We start from the raw sequence: 8,783 nt of genomic DNA on the forward strand, positions 1-8,783 counted from the left end.
TTTCCTTATTGTATCTCCTTGTTTAGTCCCGTCGTAAGATGCAGTTGTTTAAAAGCTTAGCGCTGTTTATTTAAAACTTTAAGTACTGGGATAATTTTGACGTCTGATTCAGTGATATCTGTTTCTAACATATATTTTTTTTATACGGTTGTAAGGATTTTCTCCCACAAGATTTGTAGAATTTCTCTTTCCTAACATGCGTAACCAGAATCGTTTATGTGCTGATTTGTTAAAATGTTTTAGTTTTTTTTTTTAGGATAAAATGTCCACAGATATTTTTAGAAGTCATTATTTGTGGAATAGCATCGATATAATGTCACCCCCATTGTAATGAGATGGGCAAAAGATGACATTCCAAAGGTCAAGTTGTTGATTACTGGTTGGTACGCAGGTGGCTTTGGACTAGGTAATCTAACAATACAGAGGTGAGGCTCTTTAACCAGACAGTTTTGTGGGTTTTATTTTGAATTCTTGATTGTACTCTTCCCAGTCGTATAGGGTGAATTATTCGTTGATAGAGCTATAGTGGCAGATTGTGTAGTAGTAGGCCTGAGGAAATGAGTTTTTTTTTTTTTTTTTGGTGGGGTGGGGGTCTGGTGTAGTTTATTAACATTAAAAATGTCAGCTTCAGTAGGATAGGACTTTGGTTGCATGGCAGTGATGGTAGAAAGTATATGTAGTTCTGATACTGTACACTTTGGTCTAACCATGGTATGCAAACTGTTTAACTACAACAAAAACAATGCAAATTTTCTTTGTACAGTACCAAGTTTATGAATAATTTACTGTAATGGTAGGAGAAATGTAAATTAATTGTGAAGCAGTTTTAAGCATTATTTTTGTTTATTGGGGTAGAGCAGTAATCTCACTGATCCTTCAAACAAATCTCAGGGAAAATAAAAACATTTATTTTATTAATGTACAGTTGATCAAAGTGTACAACTTGTAAAACAAAAGGTAACATAAAACAACAATGATTTCTCTTCAAAGTGACTAAACACTAGAGGAAAACTAAAATGCCTGAGAGTTAAAATTTAAAGTTCATATTTAATCAAATTGGTTCCACGTCAAGGCTAGCCACTTAGCGGTGAGAACACTGATTTTAGGTGATGGGACCTTTTTGACCCCCCAACCCACTGTACCCAATGGAAAAAAGGGTAATGCTGATTTTAATCATTTTGATTAAATATACTTTTTTATTGTATTCCAGAGTTTGGTCAGTTTGTTTCAATTTGATTATTTTATCTGACTTGAAGAAGCTCACTTTATTTGATTTATTGTTTTACAGATGGTAATGACAGTATTAATGCAATATTTGCAATGATAAGGAAGGTGTGAAGGCAAGATTGGAGAAAGGTAGGTGCTGATGAGGTGGTGAGGGTGGGGGAAATTGGTTATGTTGAGGAATGGAAGAAAAAGGAAAGATGGAAGAGCAGGAGGAGTAAGAAGACAGTGTTAAAGCAGTCTACAGAAAACAGTAAAGCTAAGGGAAGTCTTAAATTATAAGTGAAAAGAGGTGGGGGTTGCTTGCATTTTGTTTTACAACATGGCAGACTTGTCAAGGTGGTGTTTGAGGGAACTTTTGAAATCCGAGTTAGGGTTGCGATCTAAATTGAAGTGTGAGAGCTAAGATGGAGAAGCTGCTCTTATTTTGGCAAAACTTTGGAATGGTTTTCTGGGGAACTGTGGTGTTGGTTGGTAAGGTTTTTTGTTGGTATTACAATTCTTGTGTATTGAGGTTACCGGCAAGGAAAGGAATGGATTTTATTGTAAGTAGTTTGCAAAGGAGAAAACCCAATTGCAAGTCATAACATTGTTGAATGAGGAGCTGTTTAGTCTTTCCAAACAGAGCAGTTGTGTTTTCTTTGATCCGTTAAAGTTAACTTGACTAAGCTTTTGCAGTGATCAGCTGCTCTCCTTAAATTTGAGCAGGAAGGGATGACTGTGGTAGACACAGGAATGTATTAATTGGGTAAGGGAGCCAAAAAAATATTTTGTATAGAGTCGGTACAAAAGTGGATTTTATTACTTGATGAAATGGCATTTGCTGGGGGAGGAGTACGCAGTAAGTGGATAACATGTTTTCTGTAGATTGTGCGCAGGATAGTTTGGTGTGTCAGACTAGATGAGCTTAGGTTCTCTTCTTTTTCTGTGCTGGTTATTTTAGTAATTTTATTTACAATGTGGTGCAAGACCTGGTTATGTTAGGCTCTCTGCTTTGGTTATCTGCTACAGTGAAGTGTAAATAATCACTGGATGATTGTTAGCCAAGTACTGCCTTACATACTATCATTTGTATTAGCCTTCCACATTCTAAGTGTTGAACAGAAGCACTTTTCTTAATAAAAGGATGAGATAACGTAAAGGCTTAATGTTTTATGGGGTGAAAATACAGTTTTCAGAAAGTTTGTGGCTCTGACGGTTTTGGTTATAATGTTGAATTAAGTTTAGTAAGCGGAACAAAGAATTCTGAATGATGAGCAAGGGGGTGTGTGGCTCGCATTAGTGAAGGCAGCATGCTGTATGGGCTGTACAGTGTGCATTTAATTACTGTGCTGTAATCCTTCATTGCTGCTAACTAGTTTTCTAAGTTAGCGTGGTTACTGTAACTGTTCAAAATTTTGTTTCTCATTGTAATCTGTGACCCTCTGGCCTTGTGATCAGCCAGAATGGAAACATTTCTGTTAATATTTTACATATGTACACAGCTGTGAACTACAGATTCCAACTATTTATGGCAGACATTGTGATGATCTGTTGTCAATGTGTTGTGCTGCATGATGTGTAGTAGTTGTGGCCTACTTTTGAAAGTGATATTTGGTGACTTCTGTATTAAAAGGTCATGGACATTGTGCTTTGTCAGTGTCGTGTGCTTGTTGAAATCTACCCTTTAAGACATGCCTATCTATTTCAGATTATTCAGTCTTCACCGCATACACAAGAAGTAGGGTTTGATGTCATGTAACACAGAAATGCTGATGCAGCAAAATGCTGGAATTCTTCCATAGTTGTTGCAGCATGTAGCAATTCATACATGCTTAAGAGCAGCTCTGACAGAGTAATGTGGTTTGCATCTGCAGACAGGTTCATAGGCCAGTGACCCTAGGGCCTTAACAGGCCAAGCCATGTAATACCTTTGTTCCCTAGATGGGCATGGTTAGATGGTCGTTGTTAGCAGAGTGAATCGGTGATGAGCAGTGACTGTCCATGAGGGGCATAGGTGCCACCCCTAAGGTGGATTTATGGTCTCCCAGCCAGTTGTCAAGGTTGCTCTTAAATAGGGTAATATGAGGAGCTGTGCTTCATAGGAAGTAGCATTTTATTCCAGAGGAGTGGCGTTTTCTGGGAAGACACATGTCTCTCCATGTACTGTTTGTGTCACAGACTAGGTTGAGATCCCTGGAACGTGTCACAGACTAGGTTGAGATCCCTGGAATGAGTGACTCTTATCCAATCTGATTTGCGGACATGCAGCATTTTCATTAGGGCTGGGTCAGAGACTGTAGGCCAGGTACAGGTCAACTGTCAGTAACCTGTAGGATACAGAGTATGGAGACGGGGCCTTCAGGCTTTCCGTGTAGGTCATGTTTTGAAGGCCCTCAATTTTTGTTGCAGGTGTCTGATGAGGTGCATCAAAAGGGAGCATTGTACTCAGTTTAGTGGTCTGAGGGTTGAGTATAGAGGCGTGACAACATCCGTATCTTCATTCATGAGATGCACAAAGTAGAAGGCTTTCCTTACCACTGTGGAGACATGGTGATTGAATTGTGTTCCCAAGTCTCTCACCACTGTGTTTCAGTTTGGGGGGAGCTGTTTGTAATGTAATTTGCAGGGGCCACATCTTTGCCAAAGGGGATAATGACTTAATTTTTGCTTCTAATTTTAGACTGTGACTCTGGCACTAATTATTAGTCTGTGTTAGCCCCTTTTGTAATATGTTAATATTGTTGCATGACTCCTTGCACCTAGCTTGCAGTCATTTGCAAACTTGGTAAGCCACAGGCCATTTACTTTTGCCTGGGCATGCAAGAAGTAGATTCTGAATAGTAGAGTGCTAAGCACAGATCCCTGTGGCACACCATTGGTAACTGGTGGAGGTGGAATCCTCAGCGTTGACCATATGCATTCTGTCTGTGAGCTAGTTTGCTACCCATCTAGTGACATAGGCGGTATGCACTGCTTTGCCCTCATCCAGGGGTTTGGTGACATTTCTTGAAGTCCACCAGTTTAATAAGCAAGACCTGTTCCAGCTTGGCTTTAAGGGCAGCTCAAGAGTTTGGAGATTGCTTATGTCCTTGTTGATAAGGTCCATGGTGATTCTTTCCGTGACTTTGCTCATGTATGTTGTCTAATGTATGAAAGGATAGTTGAAATCTGCTATGACCAAACTGGCTGTATAGGGAGTGATTCTAGCAAGACCAGGTAGTCGGTGTGTTTTTCTTGGTTCATGGTGGGGGATCTGTAGCTAACGATGATGTGGTAGGGTGGTTTTACCTGTATTTAATTGTACCTGGAGTAGGTGTAGCGAGTCGTACTGTTAACCAATGTTTAGGTGCATTTGGATTTAATGAAAATGGCTACATCTCCACCTTTGTTTCTTTCACGCAAGTTTTGTTGTCTGAGCATGTGGAAGGCATTGTAGCTTTGTATGGCTGAGGTGTTCTCTGCAGCCTTGAACCAAGTCTCAGTGACTGCACAGATGTCAGCACCTTCCAAGTTAAGGAGTGCTTCTGGGGAGTGCAGTTTTCTGCTGAGGCTTCTAGCATTAAGCAGCATAACCATGAATTTGTCTCAAGTGGACTTCTTTATATCAGGAATTTTTTTTGTTTTGACATTGCCAAAAAAAGCCACTGTGGGGAGACGAGCGTCTTTGCTAGTATGTGAATGCCTAGAGGCAACAGGTGAAGACCTCTCTGGCAAAACATTGTGGTCTGTTGACCATGTCTTTATAGGCTGACAGATACCGGATCCACTTGGATTGACACCAGAAGCTAATTAAGTTGTTGAAGTCCATCGTTTATTGTCTGTATTGTGGCATCATCTTTGGTGAAGGTAAAATGCTACTTAATGCTAGGGATATACCTGCCTGGGACACGCATTCTGAGAGTTCAAGTCATGTCTCTCACTCTTCATAAAGTCAGTAGAAGTTCATCTCAAGTCTTTGACTCCCAACATGTGCTGTGACAGAGTTATAATAGTAATTGTTTTTGAGTGACTTGATTGCGTGTGTGATTTGATAGATCCTGACGCCTGACAAGCAGCTAAATGTGACTTTCCCCTTGTTCAGCCTGGTGAGGGGGACATCTGTGTGTGTCGCTATGAAATTGCCTGTAACCAGGACATTTGGTTTTGAGGTGTGTTGCTTTAGAGGCTTATTTGTTGAGACACTTGTATATATGTGTTGCTGTGAGAAGTGGGGTATGTTCATGTTCCAGTGTGGGTGATCTGTTTCTGCATGGGAGGCCTTTGGTAGGCTGTTAATGAGCGCCTCTGCATAGGTGGAGCCATGTGACTTGAATCTCGTGTGTGTGCGCTGACAACCTCCTTTGTGTCTTGTTACTTGAGAGGATTGATTCCAGCTTCATGGTATAGTTAACGTCTCTCACGTATTGTATTTATTTGCTTTAGGAGCAAGTGGTTGTCGGTATACACGAGATAATTACTATACTGCCCTAGGATGCCCATGTCAGTCAGGCTAGCTGGTGAAATGCTGGGGAAGCTGGCTGCCCATTGTAGCAGGTTAAACCGTACTAGTTGGGGAGTGGGCAAGTTGGGTTAGCTTCTGCTCTAGTACTAATTACACTAACTAAATAAGGAGACTTATTTTGTTGAAGATTAGGGGTGAAGGAGTATGATTATGCCTAGTGCTCAGCTTAGTTGCCAGCAGTATAGTAGGGAAGCGCTGGCAGGGTTCAACTGGCAAACATCTCAGGGGAAAAAGTTTCCAAGAGTTTGCTACTGTACAGGGCAACCCTCGTCGTGCAGTGCGAGGCTTATATACAGACAAAATTAAACTGCTTTTTAAACTAGTCTGTCAGTAGAAAATCACACAATAATCCTTCTTCCAGCAATCCCCAGCTCAGACAGGGCTATACCCACACTCTTCTACCATATGGGTGCAAGGGAGCCCATCTTAATGTAAAATGGCTGGATTTGAGTTCAAGTATAGCAAAAGAAGGCTAGATTCAGCAAGTCTGGATCGAGTCTGTTACCTAAGCAATATTACAGTGCAAAACAAGCGCTGATAATGAAGCGAGCACACAGAAAAAAAAAACAGTCAAAAAGCACCAGTTAATGCAGACAATCTGTTTCAATGAAGTAGATCAGCACACTTCTGCAACAAGGATGCTGAAAAACACCTTAATGTAGAGTAGCTGGTTTGGAGCCCAATTATAGCAAGACCACACACTGCTTACGTTATATCTGCTAGTTGTAGGACTGTTGTAATACAGTGCAATTAACTACTTAAAGCAGCAGCAGACGGTATGTTTTTTTGAAACTGAAGAACAGTTACAGTATATAAGAGAAGTATAAAAAAATATAGTGCCCTTTTGTGTGTTTCGCAACTCAGACGGACCAGGCAAACACCAGCCATTACCAGGCAAACAATCCCAGTTCTCCCATTGCAAAAGCACAGTAATGGAGTGTCCGAAGTGAAGTGGTACCACAAACAAACTTAGACACAAAATGCTACCATAAACTTAAAGATACAGCAGTGTACTTAAAGCTTACAAAAGTGTGATTATTCATTAACAGTACTTTGCTTTGTATAAATAAGCAAAGAGACACTCAGTTGTTCATAGTTTATGTTCTTCTTTCGGCTTCCCCCGGTTAGGGGTCGCCACAGCGGAACTCCGGTCTGCTAATGATTGGCAGTAGATTTTTACGTTGCTGAGGTGCCAGCTCGACGCCCAACCTTCAACGAAGGCACGTCCATTCTACGCATCTTTCGAATGCCGCTCTACCGCAGGGAGGAAATGCAGACTCCACACAGAAGACGCTCCAGCGCACTAAAAACAAGATGAGCTGATATATGTATGTATGTGTGTGTGTGTGTATATATGTGTGTGTGTGTGTATATGTGTATATATATAATGTGTAAAACTAACATCAGAAATGCCAAAAAAAAAAAAATGACATTTGTCTTGGTAAAGGAACTGCAAATGAAAAAAATACAGCTGTGCTTGTTCACTTTGGATGTAGTGCTGTAGAGATGCTTTTGGGGTAGTACAACATAAGTTTCAAGACGTACTTGAACCACAATACCCATAACGTTTCACTGAAATGACAATTTTTGTACATAACTGCTGCCAGTCCAATCTACCAAGATGCATGTTGGCTTTCCTTTTAGTAATTTTCACCTCTGTAAAGTCTTAGAATGTATAAATATAAATAAAAGTGTATCTACTCTGTGTCTAACTGGAATTTAGTACAATGCAATGTAAGCAAATGGAGCTTTTCGGTCCAGGCCTCCACTTAAAATGGGTATTGCCAGGTTTGTCTTTGCCGGTAAACAGACAAATAATTACTTCTGTAATACATGTATTACCTCTTTATTTGTGTGATTGCATGATGTGGCATTGGAATTTGTGGTGTTAACTGTAAATATCTGAATCTTTTAGAACTGTGCTGGGTCATTATAAATTGACTAGCTTAATGCTTTGATGTAATTTGGGACTCTGAGACCGAAAAAATAAGGTTATATAGTAATTGGTATCGAGTACCTGTAAGAGTGAAAGGGTAGGTCTATAAGAGGGTAGTGAAACCAGCTACGTTATATGGGTTGGAGACAGTGGCATTGACAAAAAGGCAGGAGTTTGAGCTGGATGTGGCAGAATTAAAGATGTTAAGATTTGCACTGTGTGTGACGAGGGTGGACAGGATTAGGAATAAGTATATTAGAGAGTCAGCCCAGGTTGGAAGGTTTGGAGACTAAGCCAGAGAGGCATGATTACGTTGGTTTGGACATGTGCTGAGTAGGGAAGCTGAGTATATTGGGAAAAAGATGCTAAGGATGAAGCTACCAGGTAACAGGAAAAGAGGAAGGCCTAAGATAAGGTTTATGGATGTGGTGAGAGAGGACATGCAGGTGGTTGATGTGACAGAGCAAGATGCAGAGGACCGGAAGAAATGGAAACGGGTGATCTGCTGTGGCGACCCTTAACTGGAACAGCCGAAAGAAGATGATGAGTAATTGGTATCTTGTTCTGGGAGACTTCAGTTTAAGAAGATTTTGTCGAGATTCTTTTTCAGATGAGTTGATTATGAATGTATAATTTCAGAAAAGCATGCATAGATGTTGACTTCAAAACTCTAAGGTGATCTTAATTATTGTTACTATGACATTAAATAATGCGAAGAGAAGTGTAAAATAAAACTTTTGCCTTAGTAGATACTAATCAGTGAGTTTGTTTTTCAGTCAAGAATGATTCATTTTTGGAGCTGCCATAGCAAGCAAAACACATGGTATGAATAGACACAGACTTTTCGTCGAGTAATTGTCCTATATAGGTTTTTGTAGAATGTATGTAGCATGACTTAACGCAAATGCCTGAAAACAGACTAAGATGAGCATAATTTAATTCACACGTCTGAAAATGTTATTGTGCAGTGGCACTATTTGGGTTCATTCAGGGAAAAGCAAGCCCTTTTACACTATCCTATGTGGAGTCTTCATTTGCATGCTCCCTTGTTAATGTCAGTCTGTTTCATAAAAGCAATAACCTTGTTTAATATGGGGGCAAAAAATTTTCTGTTTTTTTACAATTTTACAATTTACTTCA

At 40.0% G+C, this 8,783-nt stretch overlaps 1 protein-coding gene across 2 annotated transcripts in view; it reads left to right on the forward strand.

Moving 5' to 3' along the window:
• Positions 1-8,783, forward strand: part of LOC122795882 (clathrin light chain A-like) — a 279,023-nt gene that overhangs the window by 404 nt on the left and 269,836 nt on the right. The window lies entirely within an intron of this gene.

The sequence above is a fragment of the Protopterus annectens genome, chromosome 2.part2, assembly GCF_019279795.1.
Source record: "Protopterus annectens isolate FY-2018-M chromosome 2.part2, PAN1.0, whole genome shotgun sequence".
Taxonomy (NCBI): Eukaryota; Metazoa; Chordata; order Ceratodontiformes; family Protopteridae; genus Protopterus; species Protopterus annectens.